Source organism: Oryzias latipes, chromosome 7 (assembly GCF_053564925.1).
Source record: "Oryzias latipes strain Hd-rR chromosome 7, Olatipes_Hd-rR_3.1".
In the NCBI taxonomy this organism is placed as follows: Eukaryota; Metazoa; Chordata; class Actinopteri; order Beloniformes; family Adrianichthyidae; genus Oryzias; species Oryzias latipes.
In genome coordinates, this window is record NC_136243.1 from 8,796,170 (window position 1) to 8,817,751 (window position 21,582).

General features: G+C 39.8%; 1 protein-coding gene and 1 long non-coding RNA gene across 2 annotated transcripts in view; both read left to right on the forward strand.

Annotated features, from left to right (window-relative positions):
• The window catches only part of xkr7b (XK, Kell blood group complex subunit-related family, member 7b), a 107,604-nt gene that overhangs the window by 69,964 nt on the left and 16,058 nt on the right, over window positions 1-21,582 (forward strand). The window lies entirely within an intron of this gene.
• Window positions 425-3,324, forward strand: LOC144994016 (uncharacterized). The gene is made up of 2 exons (XR_013657358.1): window positions 425-2,932; window positions 3,269-3,324. It is a non-coding gene; the product is annotated as an uncharacterized LOC144994016 (long non-coding RNA).

Below are 21,582 nucleotides of genomic sequence, written 5' to 3' on the forward strand. Positions count from 1 at the left end.
GAGATGACTGACGTGTGACTTTAAGAAATATGCGGCATAAAAAAATAGTAACAAATAAAATGAATGGCCCTGGGAATATTTCGGGCAGGCAACTCGAGCAGTGCGTTTACCTGGTGACTCCTCCCCGCGGGCGGTTCAGTCTAATTAACTCACCTGTTCAGCGTCCCACTTAATTTCCAGATGTGCGGTACTATCCCTCTTCTTCCATTTCCGCGAGCTCTGCGTTCATCACCAGTTCTCCATGCCCGCTCTTCTCCTTCTCGCTTATGTTAGCGGTATGATGTCTTCCCCCCGTTCTTCTTCTGACCAGATGGTCCCCCTTCTTCTGATGCGGGGGTGTCCGTCTTCCACGCGTCAGCCCTCCTTTCAGCTGCTCAGACAATGTCCTGCAGTGTTCTGTCGTCAGTGGCGCTCCATCGGGAGATGTCAGGGCCTTCCTGAAAGCCGTGATCACAGGAATCTCTATGGTGAGTGTGCCATGCTGCCCTCTTCCTCTGTGTTTTTACGTGTTGAGGCTTTTCCATGTTGCGGCTCTTCCTGGTTCTGCTCGAACCGGTCATCGGTGACGTCACGCCCCTAAGGACCCTGGGAATTGCAGTTCCTGCTCTTGAAAATAATGATGCGCACCTCATTCGGATTCTGCTGTGTGGCTCTGCGTCGTCTGGTTCCCGTCTTGGGGATTGTGGTTTTTTTCTGTGGTTATTCAGGCTGGCGGTCCTCGCAAGGATGGGTTTCTCACGCTGGCTGAATTCATGACTTTTGCCGTTTCTTCTCTGCGGGTTGTGTTGTTTACCCTTTTGTTATTTAGGAGCTGGATGTGAATTTGGCCATCATTTCAGTGCTGGCTTTGTTATGGCAGCTCTCTGTTCTTGTTTCTTTTTCCGTTAAGGCTGCTATGTACATTCCATAGTTTAACCAGCGTTTGGGTTGGTCAGTTGTTGGACCTGTCCCTCATCTGTGGACATTGTTTGTCTTGGACTCTTTTATGCAGCATCTATGGATCCTTTTCTCATTTTAATTCACTTGGTCCAGAAAAGGCTTGTGTCATCACAACTGCATGCTCAGCCGTCTGGTTCTGCTCCGCCCTTCCTCCATGATTATTTCCACCAGACGCAATGCATGGACGGGAAGGGTTGACATCATAGGTGCTTTTGCTGTTCTGCCTCTCCCTCCCTCCCAGTGGCATCTTTTGGCATTCGGTGGCCTTCATATAAATCGCAAATTTATCGTTATCACTATTTCAAGCTGTGCATGAGATATTGAACTTCCTCATCTATGAATGTCCCTGGATACCCTTCCAATCGCCTGCTCCTTGATGGTCTTCTAAAGATGCTTCCCTCCGGAAATTACAAAAGGTTACCTCTCTCTTTTTACCATTGGTGCATATAAAAATTTGGTGCTAAGAATACGTGCAGGTTTCATATCTCACTATGTCGATTCTCTGTTGGATTCTGTGCTTTCGATGGCTTTCTAAGGGGACGTGAATGCACAAATAGAACCTTCTCTTTAACTCACTACTTGATTTCACTTTCTCCGATTTGTTGTTTAAAGCACATTTTTTCCCTTTATCTCAAGCATTCTAAAACTGACCGGTTCTGCTAAGATACATATATTCTAAGATACATATATTCATTGCCAAGACTAATACTGCTTTTGCCTTTTATCCATGTATCATTTCCTGAGCCTGCGACCCCCTACTCTCTGGTCAGAAATTCCGTTTCTGGTGGATGGCGTAAAACACCCTAAACAAGGAGTTGGCTGACTTCCAAGTTCCACAGTCTCTACATGCCCTGCAACCTCCCTGCAGATCGCGCCCCCTGCACTCCTTGAATTGGTGCCACAACGACTGCACTCCACGTACCTATTTCTGCACTGAAAGTGATGGGGCGACTTAAAGACATCCGACTTAAATTGACCAATATATTAGCAGCACAAAGGAAAATAATCTCTTGTATTATGGATGTTTGAATACTATATTACGCCAGGTGGAAGCCTCAAATGTAGTGTGTTACTTTAGCTTGTATTAACATGTCAGATGGAAGTGTCGAAATTTGGATGTTAAGCTCACATCTTAGTATGCCAGATGGAAGTGTCGAATTTATGGATTTTTTGTTAATCGTCCTACAGGTCTTGGTTCATGGCAGTTTCAATTTATAGTTCCCCTGCAGCGTCTTTTTGGACGGATTGACTCCCGTTCCCCCTTTCTTTTTGCTCTATCTAGATAGTGCGTTCCCTTCGTGGCGCTGTACTCGAACGGGAGCGGCCCAGCGGTCAAGGGTGCCAGGTCACACATAGCAGTCATACTTGTAAGTCTGGAATGGAATGGAATGGCTCCGAAACACACTTCATCTGATGCAAATAATACTGATTTCAACATTCACATTCTCTTCAAACTCTTGCTGATCTCCCTTTTGGTTTGAGGAGTAGTTTAAGACCCAATATTTTCTATGGCAAACTTTGTTTTATGTATCTGAACTGAGTCTTATGCCAAACTAAAAGAAATAAATCTTCTTTGGATCTCCCCAAATAAATCTTCTTTACTGCATGAGTTGTTTGACTGGAATTAACGACCCTGGGAGTATTTCTGGAAGGCAACTCGAGCAGAGCATTTAGCTGGTTACTCCTCCCTGCGGGCTCACCTGTTTTTTGATTTGATTTGATTTGAAATGGTTTATTTCAAGCAATCAAATAGGAATAATACACAAACAGTACCATCATCAGTTATACATTAATACAATAACTAATCAAACTTAGAATAATTAGACATGTAAAGCAGTAGCCTAAATGAGTCAGCAGGGGGTGCTATTGTGGTGCATGAGCTCTCTGAGTTCAGGTTTGTTTTCTATTTTATCCCTCGCGGGACACCGTATTTGGAGTTCTTGACTACTCTGTGTGGCGCGAATTCCCTCAGTGTTCGTTTATGGTTTGGAAGGTAAGCACTCTAGATTGCACCCTCTGCATCTTAGTTAAATAACTTGACCATAAGCAATTGTTATGAGGTTTATGCAAAAATATATTTGTGTTGAGATGTTCAGTTGCCACCTGAAAGTTTTTTTTTTGGAGTTTATTTCATTGTTTAATATGAGCTTGTCAGCTTTTTATTGTAAGCTATGTAGTTAGCTATGCACTTTATTTCTATGTTTAGCAGCTAATGAAACACAGCACTTAGTTGTTTTTTTTTAGTTCTGTTTAATGCCTTATTTTAAATTTGCATCTACAGTTTTGTAAATGACCAACTGAGACTGAGTGTTCGTTTATGGTTTGGAAGGTGGAATTGTCAGCATCAATACCAAATAAACGGCGCGGTCTGAGCCACGACCTTGATTACCGTGTGTCCGACTCCTGCCTCACTGGGTACCCCTAATCAACTACAAATAACACAACGCAGAGTCTTCGGGGTAGAGAGGTGTGGATCCTGCACGGAGTGGGTTACAGACATATTAATAAATATTACTTGAAAGGGAGTGGAAGGAAGGGAACTTAAATCATCCCAGCCCTGTTCTACCGTAACCATTTTATAACATGATTTATCATCATCCGGTTCCTAGCTTTTATCAGACAGAATTAAGAAACCTGAAATATCAATAAAGCACATGACAAAGATGAATTACTTAAATTATTTTGTAAAAAATAACTTTTAGAAATCAACATGGGAGATGAAGATCAGTTATCCAAAATATATGCAAATTATGTTACTTACAAAAGTCATTGATATGATTAAAAAATTATACTATATCAGTAAAATAGACATAACACTGTTTCAGAAATTTTCATAACAAAATTTTATCAAGTATCAAAAGTTAAAAATATGTGCAAAAGTATGTTACATTAGGAAAAATCATGAGTCAACTTATCAATTTTTTGGAGCAAGTGAAGTAATATCATTGAAAGCCAATCAATTTAACCATTTTCAATAATTGATTAATCATTTGTTTTATTATTTTTTTGTATTTTTTATTTATTTTTTTATAATAAAGTAATGCTGTAAGGGAAAATAAAAAGGGTCCATAAACTATCGAATGACCAAGGTTGGTATATTTTCTTCTGCTGATTAACAGCCGTTCTTCTGGGTATGAACAGAGTTTATAGTTATTTCACTGTTATGTCTGCAGACATTAGATTATGGTCCATATCCTTCTTCAGCTTATATTAGCGGCGCTGAAAGTTGAGGTCAAGTTGTCTGCCGGTCAAAACTTTGCTGAGAATCAGGTCATTTCAGACTTTTGGAGAAAGCGATGAATCCATGCGTCTTATTACTTGAAATGATTTGGCTCTTTGATTTATTACTGTATGTTGGTTCAGACGTCCGTGATCAAACTCTTCTCAAAGTCCTTCATGGTGTTAATAACCAGAACCTTGGACCGTCCGGTGGACCGAGTGGTTTGATGTAAATCCTGCAGCCTTTAACCCAAGTGTTCTCAATCTGCTTACGCTTCCTGAGAAGCCTGGCATGTTTGGCGGTTTCAGCATTCCTTCTGGTCAGATGGTCGTTCAGATAAACAGCAGATCCCTTCAGGTTCTTCCTTTGGTTCATCAGAGCTAGCTTTTGTTTTTGATACACAAACCTGATGAGGATCGCTGGTTTATCCGTCTCCTTTCTCCTGGGGTGGCAGGTCTCGATGGTGTTGAGATCCAGGGAAATCCCTTTAGACGTGAGAAATGTTTCCACTTAGCGTTCCAGAGACTCTCCACTGCTCTCCGTTTCAGAACTGCTAGCAATGCTAGCGCTAATAGCATTAGCAATTCTTACTCCAGCTGCATTTAGCTATAGCCGAGGTTTGATCGGTACTCCAGTGAGAATGACATGATTCATCCTTGCTTGTTGTTCCACAACGCCCAGTTGTCGACCCGGTTTTCTCATTGCTCGTTTTGAGCTCGGAATCTTTGGAAGTCCTCCATTAGCTCCAAAAGCGGAGTTAGCTTAGCGGTCACTTGTTCCATAAAAGGATACAACGCAGCTTGGATATCATCAAGAGTCTTTTAAAGGCCTTCGTAGTCAAGGTTTTTCTTAGGGGCCATGGTCAGCTCTCTATTTTTGGAGAAAATCAACTTTTAAGTCATTTGAAGATAGTTGTATAGCCGCCGTCAGCTACACGCGTCCGTGCTGTAACCCGGAACCGGAAACTCCCATTTAACACTCCCACTGTTCAGCGTCCTACTTAAGTTCCAGGTGTGCGGTCTAATCGCTTCTTCCATTTCCGCGAGCTCTGCGTTCGTCACCCCACCCTCCTCCCCGGCTTCCACCTGTGAGCTCTGTTAGGGGTAGTTTAATACCTAAAGTTTTCAATAGAGATCTTTGTTTTATGTATCTGAGTGGAGACTTATGCCAAACTAAAAGAAATATAGAAATAAATCTTCTTTACTGCATGAGTTGTCTGACTGAAATAATAACATGCGACACAGATACCATCACCACTGAGCTGGTAGATCCCTTCACACATGGTGTCTTCATTTAAAAGTAAGAATTGAACATATGAGAGTGGCCGAACCCTGAGGGGTTTGTTTTGTATGCTTGTGTTTGTTTTACTCCATCTGAGCAGTGTATCTGAGGGGTTTGGTGTAAATACTTCTGCCTGTGTGTGTTTGTGTGCATATGCACACGCATGTGTGTCTGTGTGAGTGGAGCAGAGCCTAAGGCTGTATTCAATATGTTTAATTTTGAGCTTTTTGACAGCTGCATTATTCACAGACTAGCAGGAGGCTGACTGTTCTAACCTCCATCCACCCACTGTGTGTGTGTGTGTGTGGGGGGGGGCTTTTTTTTCTCTGCCGGGGAGGAAACTTCTTGTGCTCCTCCGTGAGTCTGACATACAGTGGTAACAGATGCCTCCAGGCCTCCATGTTGCCCAGAGCTTTTCAAATATTCCCATCCAGAAAAGTGCTTCGTGAATCAGTTTATTGGTATAAACAAATTGTCTGCCTTCTAGCCTTCTATAAGTGACAGTGCGGTTAATAGCCACCCGAGCCATTTCCCCGTTGATAGTCCTTATTCCTACATTATTTTTGATTTCAGCTCAGTTCTTACTGTTCCTACTCCATAAGAAGACACCCAGAGCTATATGGCTCTACATGCTTTTCCCAGGGAAGTAAGAGGGTATATGTATCTGCCTGAGCTTTGTTGAAGAAAACTTTAGTAGTTTAACCAGGGGGAGTACCTGAGCTACGACCCAGAAAAAATATTAAAGTTTTGTGTTGCCACAAAGTTGGAGGGTTTTTACATGACTGGGCCTTTTCGCATAATTTCAGGCAAATGGCCAGAAGTGTCTAATGCCAAAGTAATGGATCAATGTGGAAGGTTTGCTGTCATAATGTAAATAAAAAGGACTGGATTTTTATAGATTAAGTCTCTCATTATGAGTCACCAAAGAAAACAATAGTGCACAAGAAAGAAGGGAATGTAACACGGGACAAATCACTGTCAAACATCCTGATCAAAGAACAAATGGTTAACCCTTTTTATACCGAAGCTTTAGCTCCAGTGTTTACCTTTTTTTGTAACTCTTTAATTGTTCACGCAGTTCATGCAATTCCACCGGATTCTGAAGTGGAGAAAAGCAGCTTTGTGCTGGCATGCAACACTTGACAGTAGTGAAATGCGTACTCAATCCATGTAAATCAGCTGATTCTTTTACTGTGAAAGGTGGCTTTATGCAGCGCATTAGCAGCTCCTCTCCCCATCAGAATCAGCTGATTCATGTTGAGCCAGACCAGGGGTTTGCAAGCTTCAACACTAAAAGACCCATTTGGTCCAGTGTCTTACAGACCAACACCCAGCGAGAGCCACAAAGCTCCACTTTAGTGTCTAGGAAATGAAACTTTATTTTGGCCGTGTTTCGGTGGCCATTAACCCAGTCATTTATAAAAGCAGCTTTTAAATATTTACAGAAATTTAGTTATAAAGAGGTTATATTTTTCTATAATAAATTTAACTTTAACTTTTGACAGCAGCACACACAAGTTGCTTTCAAGATAAAACGCTTCCTGTGTTAAATAAGATCCTGCTGCTACTGCATTATTTAGTTGAATCAAAAAGGAAAGAAAAACTCAAACACAGGCAAGTTATGACTTTCATCCTTTTTCTCCTTTTATCATTGAATATAAACAAAATTGATGTAGAATAAAATTTTTATCTTATCAAAAATCTGGTGGCTATATGTCAGTGGAATTTAATGCTTGAAGAACTTGCCTTTGAGCAGCATCTAGACACTGTTGTGGAGCAGCAGATAAGAATATGCATTTTAAACCTGCACTTTGCTCTGTTATTTAAAATGTTAAATAATTTAACATAGATTACATAACTTAAAAAACTAAAACAAATTAACCAATACTAAAAATCCCTTTTTATGTAAATGATCAGCATTTTTCATCAAAGCCAAAGAGCCACAATGGAGGCTTGGAAGAGCCACATGTGTCTTCAGAGCCTCAGGCTGCAGACCGGCTGTAAACGGTCAAGGAGTTATGATGTGTCAAGAGCATGTATTCTTTAAATGTTGCTGATGTCATCTTTGGTGTTAAAGGGTTATAATAAAGCAAAAAATATATATAGATAGATAGATGATTTGCAGCTATTTGTCTATGTTAAAAAAATAAACCTAGCAAATAAAGACATTTACTATTTCACTTTGAATTCAGTTTACACTAGAGATGACAGCTGCTTGGGAGATAACTGCAATGAGTCCTCGTGACCACCATGGAGCAAAGAAAAACATCCAGAAATGCAGAGCATCCAGTCATCCTCCAATTCCGCTCTATCACAGGGTTGCTGGATTGTATCCCAGCTACTGCTGGGAGAAGGCAGGTTACACCTTGGACAGGTTACCAGCCTGTTGCGAGGTGACTTGGACGCCACTGAAGCCTAAATACGGAATAGAAATTCTTAAAAGATGGGAAAAAATAAAAATACAGATGGAGATGGAGTGGGGGGACACAATAACGGCTGTCTCCTCTTGATTTATCCAGTGGTTACTGATCCAGAGGAACCATCAGGAGTAAACTCTGTATACTACTTAGTCCATACTAAAACCGAGGCAGTGTAGTAGAAGTTTACTTGTTATATACTTATGTAACCAACTTCTTGGATCTTATATTTTGGGAGAGGTGTGTCCCTCCCGGGTTACCCTAGAGACCAGGGGGCGTGGCAAGTTCAGAGAGTATTGTGAATTTTGAGTTGAAGAAGACGAATAAAAGGAGTGGTGAGGGGATTCACTAAATGGTGGACTTGGTGTCCCGTGTCGTTTGTGGCTACAGAGTGACTGATTATTCAACCTTCCCCATCGCTCGGTTACACTACTTATTGCAGTCTAAAGATATATTCAGCTAGTATACTTCCTTAACTAAACATAAATGGTCTGTAGTATACTTGCTATACTCAAGCATGCTTAGTAAATTAGAAATTATTTGTACTCATTTCTGTTAAGGGATACTTGGTCCATGATCCAATTTCAAAATCTAAAATCAGGGAACCCACAAGTGGCCGGGATAGGCTCCGGCAGCCCCGTGACCCCGAAAGGGAAAAACGGTCAAGAAAATGAATGAATGAATGAATAAAATCAGGGAAAAAGACAAACACACACGAGGTGGACAGACATGGACTCAAGGTCAGGTCCAAACTAGGCCATGGGAGCAACTGGAGAGCAGACGGTTCAAGAGCAGGTGACACCGATGGCAGAGACTGAAAGACTGATGCTAAAGACATGACAGGCAGAGACTGGACTCATGACAAGCATATGAAAGCTTTTTTTTTTGTTGTTTTTTTATTGTAAACACTTACTTGGTTTGTTGAGATAATAAGACACTAAAGCACTTTCACAATTTCTTTGTTTGACAAAAAGCCGCCTCGGTATCACTTGAAAGAATCCCTCACAGCCACAACAGTCTGGCACCTCCTCCTCCTCTTCATGCTGCTCACTCACTGTTTTAGGGTGGCATCTTAGTCATCAGTCGGCATTCTTTGCAAGTCAGCCAACATGATTGTGTTGGTCACTCTGGCACAGTTATCCCTCCCAAGCTGCTTCCACATATGTTCAGTGAGCTTGGCTCAGGGGTAAGGGCAGGTATCTCCACCTCCACTCTCAGAATCATGATGTGGTCTCTGACAACCCCACGCTTTGTTGTTTATCTTGAAGGGCAGGGTTTGGATTCAACCTGTGTTGGCATTAGATGGTCACTGCTTAAGTAGTCTGCAATTAGTATTGTCAGGGTTGGGGGGCTGTGGTAGCATGAAGGACCCAAAATGCAGAGACGGGAGCACACAGTTCCAGGCCAAGGGTTTTTTTCAATCAACAAAAGGCGCTGGAGAGCAGGAAAACAAAACTACAACTAAACTTACTGTGGGTATAGCAGGAAACATGGACATGACAGTCAAGGAAGAGACGTTAGTGACGTTAATGGACCAGCACAATAGGAAGGGAGAGACGAGACTTAAATACAGACAGGGCAGACAAGACACAGGTGAACAAGATCAGGACAGATAGGGACAAGGAAGTAAAACTCAGAAACATGACAAAACAGAACACCTTTCAAAATAAAACAGGAAACAGAACCAAATATGACAGAGCAAGAAATAAAGCAAAAACCAAGACAAAAGAAACCCAAACCATGACAAGTATCTCTTTGAATTGAGATCACATCCAGTGATGACAACCTTCTTGTCACCCTTTACATCAGGCTACCAGCTGGATTTGTTTCTGCTCCTGATTAACAATGATTCGAATGAAAAAATACTCAGAAATGCAATATTAAGATGAATTTTCTTTATATATGTCCTCCTTCATCAGATACATGTTATAATAAAAACACCAAAGTCAATATTTTCATCAGAATGGGTCTTTTACAAACATGCTTCATTTGACCTTACATTTGTCTTACTTTATATGTACATATTTCAGAAAGTAATTGATGTTAAAGGCAAAATGGGATTATAATGAGTATAACTTTTTCTTTTTCTGCAATCCTAGAGAACATATTATTTTGAGTCATTTTTCTAACAATGGGATGCTTCACAGCTCATTTTACCTTTTTGTTTTAGACTTTTTTGTTCTTCGACCAACACCTGACAGGAATATTTCATTTGGCTCTTTAGCTGCTGAAAGCTGCTTTCTATTTACCAGCTGCAGACGCTCTGCCTGCCTTTGTTTTCACTGAAATACGGCTCAGAGCTGTTGCCAAAAAAAAAAAAAAAAAACAACAACAAGACACTTTGAGAGTGGCAAGAGAAAGCCACAGAAAAGAAAAGCAAACAATGAGACCAAACTTTCTTTTAAAACTTTGGCTGTAATTGTCTTCTGGTGCATCACACGACTGATCTGTCTCACACTAATCTCTCCCAAAAATAATTGCTTCAGCCTCTATGTATCTACGTGCTCTCGGATTCAACAGCCAAAGATTCCAAGATGTTCTATTTGTGCATACGGTAAAAGTGGAGCACCTTTTTAACAGTCAGAAAATCTTTAGCTTCTCATCTGCAGCCTGAAAATGAACCCAAACAAGGCTGCAGGCCTATGACCCGACTCTGACGCCAGCAAATGAAAGCCCCCCCATTCCGGGCTCCCATTGGAACAAGTCCACAGACACACCAGCGCTTGTGCAGTTTGCCCTTAGAAAGGAAAGTGAGAACCGGCTCATTTCATAAGAGATATCCGTCCGTGAAGTAAGCGTGCAACAGATGAAACCGCTGATAATGGGCGGGCTGCTCAAAGCTGACGAAGGTTAAAGGACTTCGCTTTGACAGCTGACAGATTTTCAGTGCACGCACACGTCTCCTCTGTGTTAGTGACTAATAGATCAGAGGCTTGTTAAAGGCCTGGTGCGAGAACCAATTCTTCCCCTCAGAGACTGTCAGTGGGAGTGGGTCAGAAGTCCACTCAGGGCTTTGATCAACTGCAGAGACGTGTTATTAATAAATACTCATTTTCCTTATTCTTTTTACTCTTGTGCTTCGTCCTGTCACTCTCCAGCAATCCTCTTCTCTTTAATGGACGATTTGGAGTAATGGCCCGCCAGTGATGCCATCTCCGTACTTATGAGAAGTGATGACAGCAGGACTCTGCAAATGTCCACACACTGATCAACCACTGAGCAGCAGCGACGGGGAGATGCAATGACAGTTAATGACTGTAATTTTGAGCACAGACATCATTACAAATAGAAAAACAATGGAGACGCTCACATTCTGAGAAAGCAAGCTCAAATGGCTTTCTAGAAGAAGCAAATGGCTTTTTTTTCTTGGATCCACATTCATGGAGCTTCAAACAATAGTGTCTGCAGAGCAGCTTTCCTTTTTTTTTCAGGTAAGGCTGTTAGAAACACAAAGGCAAGGGTCAGATTAAATTAGGTAAAGAAAGAGTCTATATTTACAGAAAAACACAGGAGAGCTACAGTAATTTATTTTCGGAAACTACAAAACATGTGGTATATATAATAATAATAATAATAATAATAATAATAATAATCAACTTTATTTATATAGCACTTAGAGATTACAAAGTTCTGTACAATTAATGTGAGACAAAATCAGTATTAAAAACAGTTTCCAGTATGGAGAAATAAAACCCAGCACATGAAATGATGATGGTGGTTAGAATCAATAAAAATCGATAAATCAGTAAAATCAATAAAATCAAATGTTTAAATTTAAGAACCAGTAAAATCATTAACAGCACACCTGTAGAGTCCTGTGTCCCATACAGAACAAAAACATTCAACATGTCTGGATGAGATGCTGAAACCGGTACATTTATTAGAGCGTTCCCCTGTCTGCTTCTTGACCCTGATTGTTAGAAATTGGGAAATTAGACAATCAGCAGTGTAAGTGAATTGTTTTGCACTTTTTGTGAGTTGTCTTTTTTTTTGTGTGAACATCCTGCGGGCATACTAGAGCACTTACATATCATGTACACACCCTGTATGTACAGCTATTGTGTACGGTCAGTAAGGAGTCGTGCACTCTCCTCACTAATGACTAAAATGTTGTGACAAAACATTGTGTAACTTACATCATTCTTGACGAATACGTCACAAGACACTTGCATTTACACAACAATGATACGCTCCATTTTCCTGACGTCCCTTAAGGGGGCGTACGAGCATCAAGGGGACTGCAAGACACACCTGCACTCCCCTTAAGATAAAGCCACAACTGTCTAGGACCCTCCATGGACCAGAACAACCCAAAAACCCACGGGGGTTGACCCGTGCGGGCGCAGGTCGCTAAGGCTTTGACGGTGCACAAATTGGAGCTCAGTGTTGATTAAATGTTGCAGTTCAAAGCAGAATGTTCCCACTCACATGCTGCATAAATAATCAGCAAACTACAATAAAAGCACTACAGATCTAAAAAACTTTAAAAGTTTGCACTTTTGTCGAGAAAAAGTTAAATTGTACCATTATACAGTGTTAATACTTTCTGACAAGTAAATAAATAAAAAACTACATAATTTTACAATCTTTATTTAGGACAGATTATTTGCTTAACTAGTTATACCGACTTAAGAAAATTCTATATTTGACATGATTGTTTGTCTTCTTTTTTTTTTGTTTTTAATGGACTTTTACTTTAAAAACATAAATTAGTTTATGATCAAGTAAAGTTTTGTGTTCTAGTGAGAATGCATTTTTACACAGCTACAAATTGAAGATCATCCCAGAAGAAGGACACGTTTTACCCCAACAAAGCCCAGACAAGGACATCAGTTTATGTAGAGGCTGTAATTATTGTGGATTGTGGTGACAGGAGGGAAATTATACAGGAGTGCTGCTTTCTTCCCCACCAGCAGTCTGATGAGATTCTCTTTATTCATGAGCACAACTGCTCACCTTCATCAAGTGGACTTTTCACAGCATACATATGAGCATGCACGGCACTGGGATTAAAACCTCAATCTTTACAAATCTTAGCTTCCAAATAGAAAACACTAAATCTTGTAATCGTTTTATGTAGCAACTGAAACTCAGATCTTCTGACATTTTGTTTTGTTTTTGGACCCAGCTCTTTAAAATACCTAAAAGTGTTCCCACATTTATCGCTGGAGTTACATTCTAAAAAGTAGCGGGCTGTAGGTGAAATCAGCAAACTAGGATTACAGATTACAGATTAAGATGGTAAAACTCGTCACTACATCCACTTCTCTCAGACAGACATGAACACTTTCACACTTTTCTCTGGTGGTTAAACTCTCAAAGTTCAAACCTTCGTAGAAACTAAAGTCCAGTATTATAGAATGAAAACAAAAATCGTCTCAGAACCGGATTACGAAAACTATGTAAAACTATGAAATGAATTAACTGAGTGGGGGTGGGATTATGTAAAGTTGCCTCTTCCCACTTCTGTTAAAGGCAATAAATCAAGCTCAACATGACTTTAGTCAATGATCACTAAATTTAAATAAGCAAATGTGACTGAAGTGTATCTTTGTTGTATTTTTTCTGTTCTTTTCATCGATACATTTCATCATTTATTTAAGAAGTTTGATAAATCTGTTTGAATTTTTATTGTAGTGACTACATTGCTTGAAATTAATCAATCAATCAATCAATCATGATCAAAGATTTGTGTCGATTTGACACTGTCAACATTTTGTACAGGAGACATAGCACAGAGGAGATTGATTGACAAGGTCTACAGCCAATCAGGATGCATAACACAGAGTGCTGTTAAACAAAAACAAAAAATGCAAAATGCGTTTTAAAGAAATCCACTGAACAGCAAGAGCCAGAAAGGTAAAAATAGTGAGAATAGTGAGAGACACTTAAGGTCAAAGTAGTAAACTATAGAAATAAAGGAAGATAAAAGCTTTAAGAAAGTTGAAGTCTCCACAAACAAAGACAGAATGACCAGAAAGACAATCTCTTGTAAAAGCTAAATACTTAAAGTGATACTAAAGACTTTCCTTTCCAGCCTTTTTGTACAGTTTTTATGTTTCCTTTTTTTGTATATAAAGCTGATTAAAATCGAATGTTAAGCAATTAAAATGCAAATGAGATAACACTTGAATCCACTTGTATAAAGTATTCAAGATATTTAAATCCTTGAAGAGTGTTTGGAAATTTAAGACAAGTTCCAGCTGTTGAGTTTCTTGCCCCTTTATGAGTGGAGGCTCTTTAGTCTTTCAGTGCTCAGAGCCATGTGGACAGACATCTTCACCTTCTTGGCGATTACAGGGCTGGGAAGAGCGTTTGTGCTGTGAGGACGTCACGCAGCAGCGAACAGCAACGCTGCATGTAACACTGCAGCTGATGGAATGACTTCCACCACATCTGCGGCTGAGGCTCCTCCCTGCAGAAACCTCCAGTCCTGTAGAATGAAGGATCAAAACAAACTCAAACTGCTCCTGCACTGATTTGAAAGTCTGCACACCTCCAACCTTTTTGCACTTCCTGCAGCTTTCTTCTGCCAGCTTCTATGCTTTTTCTGACTTTCACTGCAGGCTTTCCAGACTGAATCATTTCATTTTGTGTTGCACTGACTAACCTGAGTTTGAACTTCCTTCTGACAAAGTAGACCTTTGGCTCAAAAGGACTAGAATGGTCCGGTCTTCATTTCTCTAACCTAGACTATGTCAAACTCAGATAGTTATAGCACATCCTCATTGCTCAGAGCACGAATGATTCATTCAGTTGTTTTATTCTAAAAAAAAAATTTGAAACAAAAAAAAAGCCATGGGTGATTTTTCTACATTTAATCGCAGCAAAAATCAAATTACGGCTCATATATTTCCTGCTTTTTAATCCATACAAAAAGTGCATCTAAAATCCCTTGTTACAGATTTCTTCTAGCGGAAATATTTAATTATGAGCTTTCATCTCTGTCTCCTAATAAGACAAATGTTCACACCTTTATATCTAAACGTTGTTGTTTAACAACAATCTGATCTATTATAAAAGTGTTCCCAGTGGTCGTCTAATATTGATTGTGCTTTTTTAGACAAAATCTAAACATCTGCATCATTTTCTAAGGCTCAGCGGTGGTGCAGTGGTTTGCACTTTTGTTGAGAAGAAGGCTCCGGTTCAAGTCCGGGCTGGGGGGACCTGAAGCAGAACACCAAAGGGGGACCTTTCTGTGTGGAGTTTGCATGTTTTCCATGTGCATGTGTGGGTTTTCTCTGGCTTCCTCCCACCATCCAAACACATGCTTCATAGGTTTTTTGGTCACTCTAAATTGTCCCTAGGTGTGAGCTTGCATGGATTGTGGTCCTGCAACAGACTGGCGACCCGTCCAGGACGTTCCTTGCCTTCGCCCACGAGTGGATGGAATAGGCTCCAGCAGCCCAGTGACACCAAAAGGAACAAAAATGGGTTTAGAAAATAATTGAATAAAAATGAACGAATGAAACACTGCGACAGAGTGGCGACCTGTCCAGGGTGCCGCTTGCCTTCGCCCACAAGTGGCCGGGATAGACTCCTGCAGCCCCGTGAACCCAAAAGGGAATAAACGGAAGAAGATGATTGAATGAATGAATGAATAATGAATGAATAATGAATGAATGATGAATGAATGAATGAATGCATTGTTTTCTAGGACATTGTTTCTGCAGAGTTTCGGCAGGAGTTCATTAGAAATTCATCTCTGAGATGTGGGTGGGCACAGAGCAAGCCCGCCCCACTTCTCGTCATCCATCTGTGCAACAAAAAAGGCCAATAATATTGGAGCAATCCAGCCAGATACCAGATCAGACGAGGAAAACAAAGACGTCCATGGATCCAGTCAGCTATAAGTGGAGCGGAGCAGGGCGCATGTGGACTGCCAAATGTTTTTTCTAAATCACAACATTTTTGCCTCTGCTCCTACACCATTTGAGTAAAAGCAATCCTCAGAAATGCAATTTTAACCCTTTATAGGGCACTCAATGAAATACTCTAAAATTCAAAAATTCAACCTTCGAGTGTTATTGGAGAACATAACAAGACTTCATATCATTGGTGACATTTTTCAATTTTTTTTATTTTCATGTAGAAAATCAATGCCAATGAAGTTACCATATTTGATTACTTGCCCGTGAGTGGGAAAACAAATTCCAATAAGTATACATATATATATAAATATAAGAAAAACACATATTATGTATTTGAACATTTGAACATCACTTTTAGAACATAAAAGTGCTAACAACAAAAAGTGCTAATAACAAAAGTGTTGAATAGACCCTCACACAACTGTGTGTGAGGGTCTGGGAATGTCCTGGTTGTGGGTGGGTGGGGCGAAGTCGGGGTCTGACACATCATCATCTTGATCCTCATCATCATCATCATCACTAATGTCAAGGTGGACTGGCACAACATCAGTCTCCCTCCTCTTGCCATAAAAGATTGATGGAAGCTAAAAATTAAACACATGCAATAAAACAACTGTCATAACATCAGAAACTGACAAAAACCACTCTTTATCACTATTCATAAACTAAAAACGGTGTTTAAATTCTCCCTGAATCACTGTATAGTGATATAAAACATTTGGCAACATTAAAACATAATATTCTAAGTTGTATTTCTTTATTTGTAAAGGAAATGCACTAATATGGTTTGTTAGATGCGTAGGGCATTTGTCCAAAAACAGACAAAGTAAAATCTAGTTTTTAGTGAAAAGGGCGTATGATCAAATATGGTGCCTGCATTTTTCATGCCGTATTTTCACTCATTTCAATAAATTCTCCGCAAACAACTTATATGTCAACACTTAACACAACTATTCAACAATAAAATGTATGAGTCTCATCAACTTACCATGATTAGTTTTGACGATTCCTTTGAAAATGTCCAGTGAACTGAGCTGCAAAAGCAACTTTTTCTGATTTTGCAGAAAAAGGGAAATTTGATGTGACTCTGCTCTCTGCTGATTGGTCAAGTTGCACAATTGAGTAACCTATAATGTAGGATGATCTTTGCTGAGTCATGGGTAAAGATCCCATGACTCTTGAACTCACTGAGACGGGGGAAGGGCGTGATAAGTAACAGGTGCGGAAATGATCAAAAACAGTCACTTGCCCTATAAAGGGTTAAGCTTTAATTTTTCCGACTTCATCATAAAAATGCCATGAAAACAAGTTAAAATCACCAAAGTCAACATTTTCATCGCAGTGAGCCTTTATCATGCCTCCATCTTTGTCTTTCCTTACAATGAATCTTTTGAAACATAAAGAGGCAGCAGCATTTAAGCCATTTCTATATTACTATGTTTTTCTGTGTGTTAGAAAATCAAAAAAAAAATAAACTTAATGAGAATCCCAAAAATCTTAAAAGCAAATCATTGGTTTCAATTTAAGACACTTTAGTACTTGTTCAGAGTAAATTAGAAACCCACTGAACTGCTTTTGCAGCTGTTTCCTTCTTTATTGTCTTAATCAATGTTGTTGATCAGTAAAATAGAACAGAGGAATGTCTTTTAAGTGAGCACAAAGACTCTCTAATTAGCAGAACATCTCAGCTTTTAAACTTCTGCTTCTGCAGCTAAACTACAAATTACTGGCCTCAGTCTCAGTTTTTTTTTTTTTTTTTTTTTAGTGCTGATTGCCAGACTTCATCTCTCCACATTATAACATCCGTTCAAAGGAGATTTAGATGAAGTGTGCGCCGCAGTTTAATTACTTTTCATGCGAGCATTTCTTGTTGGGTTCATTCTTGGTTCACCATTGAACTTGGCGGCTTCCGTTTGCAAATGCTTTTGGTCTCATCAGTCCAGCACTAGGGCCCTCTTAGACAGAGAGAGCTGGAAGTGCAGGCAGAGAGGAGGAAAAGGGGAGGATTTCTACAGATTTGATAGATTGGAGGCCCGAGGCAGAGCACCTGAGGGAAGGAGGAAATAAATAGAGAGATGGGAAAACAAGAGATTGAGGGAATTGGATTGAGGCAGACTGAAAATGACAGACACCAAGAGGAGGAAGAAAGTAGACGGAGATAAAGATTAATTGAGAGAAAGAAACAGAGATAGTGCACTTTTACACCTGGGCTATTTGGTTCAAGTGAGTTTATGAAGAAGAGTGAAGGTTCATATAAACTTTGGTTTCTGCCACAGACATATTGACTGGATTGATCATCTCTAATTTCATCCATTGACTGGAGAAGTTCTGGAGGAGCATGCAGCATAGGCAGTTGCAGAAGCAAATGAAGTAACAAACATCAGAAAGGTTTGGTAACCAGGCTCTATACGTCTGATTTTGGAGATAAATTTAAGCCCTTTAAAAAGGGAGTGAACAGGAAAATAATTTCTTTCAAAACCAGCTCCTGCTGGTCACTTAGGAGAACTGCAACGTTTGATACATTCTACTAGAGCATGAATTTGAATAACTTTATATAAAAAAGAGGAAGCTGTCTCTATATACAGACTTTTAGTATGAAAGAGGTACTGGTCCCAACTGGTTTTGATTGGTAGGTGACTAGCTGTGACGTTTTTACCTTTGCGCTTTTGGCTGTCTCAGTCTGTTTTTTCTAATCTGTTAAATAAAAGTTTAGTAATTTTTGTCTAATCAAACTCACAGTGAGGGGTTTTGTTTATTGACTGTATGTGAGAACTGGACTGAGGGGCCCCTCCCCCCTGGCGTTCCGAACAAGAAGCCAAAATCCCATAGACTTTTGTTGAGAAAAAAACATCTATTACTCCGTCATTCTATTGGTTAGAATAACTATTCTTGCTCTCATACATTTCAAATATGTTTTTGCTAAATCTATTTTTCCTTAATGATATTCTTTTAACTATTCAATTTATAAAGTGACCAATCAGATGCCTCAATAAAAGCATATGGTCTCACGTCAAAGGTTTGAAGAATTTTTTTCCTTTATTTTTTTAAACTTGTCCTGTTCAACAGCTGAGCAGACAGATAAGAGCTGAAAGCCTCGTGTTGGACATATTTTACTGTTACAATGTTTGTGCAAAGGTGAGATAGCACCTGTGCTCGAGTGGATCTTTAAGTTCTTCTATAAAAAGGTTTGAAGAATTTGATTGACAGATCTTCCCAAATGGTAGGGTATTTGGCCTTGCAACACGCTCTCTCCTGATTGGTGAGTGTGGATGCCATAGAAACGGTGACACAGACCTACATGGTCCAATTACTGCCTCCCACATGGCGGTTTACCTGTTGTAAAAAATGGGGCAACTGAATTGACTTTATTTGATTGGAAGGGAGACATTTTCTATGGGTGACGTCACACTGACTAGGTCCAGTTATTTTATACAGGCAATGACTTTGTAGCAAACATTGAGACAAAAATGTTAAGAATATTTCATGAATGTATGAAATACAAGAACCAGCTCAGTGGCCTTGTGGTTAGTGTCCGCCCTGCAACTGGAAGGTTGAGGGTTCAGACCCAAGCTGAGTTGTACCAAAGACTTTAAAAATGGGACCCAGTGCATTAAGGGGTTTGATTGCGGGATTAAAACACCAAATGGTTCCCGGGCTGTGTCTGCAGCTCACCGCTCCATCAGGGTAGGGGTCAAATGTGGAGAACAAATTTCACAGACCTAGGTGTGTGACAGATAGTGGGACTTTAAATAGTGTATGAAACATTTCATGAATGTATGAGACTCTTCTTGAAATAAAATGAAGAATTTATGGTCTTTAGTCAAGTATTTTAACACTTGAACACTTGTTCGTCAGCCTTCAGGACCAAAACATTGATGAAATGTCATTTAGCTGGAGAGAAATGCAGCGTTTCCGCTCATTTTATTGATGCACAAACTCGTGGCTAAACTGGAGTAAAAGTCAAATCAGACCTGAACTCATCAGCGTTTGGATAAACCAGGAAACTGGAGAAAAACAAGGAGCAGCACCAAGAGGGGGAAAAAAGCGATGATGCAGACAGAGTGAAGGAGGGGTGAGGAGAGACACTCAGGGATTGAATGGGGGAGTGTCAGTGGTGCTTGGGCAGCAAGTTATTTGCAGAGCTACAGATTTTCGGACTGCCTCGTTGGCCTCCCCGCCTGCCCGTCACTCTGTTTGTGCATGAGAGCTTTTGTTGGCACGAGGCTGCATGAAGGTGTGTCGAGCATGCACACTTGCACTGGAGCTTATCTGTGTGTTGCAGGATTGGATGTTGTCCTATAGCTAGTGTGTGTGTGTGTGCGTACGCTGCCAGGTTATTTTTACCCCTCCATTTAAAATCTGCTTGAGGACGCAGAAGCGAAGGAAGTGAGCGTCGTCTCACTTTGCCTCACAGTGAGCATCCCTTCTCCTCCTCAACCCAGCAGTCCTTCATCTCCTCCACAGCAGTTTGCAACAATCTTCCTCCTTGATGATGCGTTTCTCCACTCTCCCATGAAGGGAAATATCAAACACATTTGTGAGGGAGCAGCTTCATAAATATATGTGTGTATGCATTATTTGTTCCTCGCCTCAATTTGTGTCAAGATGTTTTGCGACTCCGAATTCTGCCTGTTTGCCCCTGAGGTGTTTTTCTTTCCCGGAAGATGTTGAGGATTCCTTGTCCATTAAGAGATTTCATTTACTTATGTTTTTTTCCCTTCCTGTACCACTATGTTTATGCTGCTTGTTTCAAGCACATGCTGTTTTATTTGTATGGCCCAGAATTTGGCTTGCAGCGAAAGCCAGAAGATGTAATATCTGACTATCAAACTGTCTTCTAGTCACAAAAAAAAAGAAAATCTGTGAAAAATGAGCTCAGAAATGCAGGAATAACGAGGACAAAATCAACCATTTCTGTCCCTGAAGGTCTTTGTGCAGAAAACACTATAAATGTGTTTGTGATTAAAACTTAACCTGATTATTAGCGGGTTGCAGGGCATGGCCTGCACCATTGTCAAGTCAGCTGAAGCATGAATAATAGAAGAAGCAGCACAGTTGATGAATATGTAAGATTTGCAGAATTACTGAAAAAAATCTAGTTTTTAAACTTTAGACAAAAAGAAGGAAAACACTCTTTAGCATTTATTGTTTGTTTCTGTTCTTTATGTTGATACTAAATGCATTTTAACATTATGTTTTAAATTGAATACTCTATAGCACATGTGTGAAACTCAAGGCCCGCCATGTCCCTTCATGTGGCCCGCGAGAGCATAAAAGTTTTTAATTTCTTAAAATCATTTATTTTTTGTTGATTACATATTATTTCTGTGTAGCTACTGTTGTAATTATTCAATATTTATGTCTTATGTGTATGCAGACAAATTATTGTCATCAAACCATCAGTTGGATGCAAGACTGTGTGCAGCCTTTTTTGTAAAATGTTACACGTGTGATACATGTTCTTTTTAGCTCAGTTTTATGTTATCTTTCTTTATTCACTTGGACACTTTGATCCTTCATTAATGGAGTTATGTGGGTTTTAATAAACGGACAAAATTTAAAGGATATTTGCTATAGAGTAACAAGCAAACATATGTTTTCTATGCAACTGTAATTGTCATTTTAAAAAGTTATAATAAATAAATAATGAGGTATTTAACAGTAAGGAGTAGTTACTTTCATTTTTCATTACATTTAGTGACATGTATGTTATATCTGGCCCTTTGATGTGGCCCTCAGTGAAAATGAGTTTGACATCTCTGCTACATAGAAATACTCGTGTTTTTACAGCTCTGTTATTTTGAATTCATGCATTTTACTTGTATGTACATATCATACTATCAGTTACCTTGTT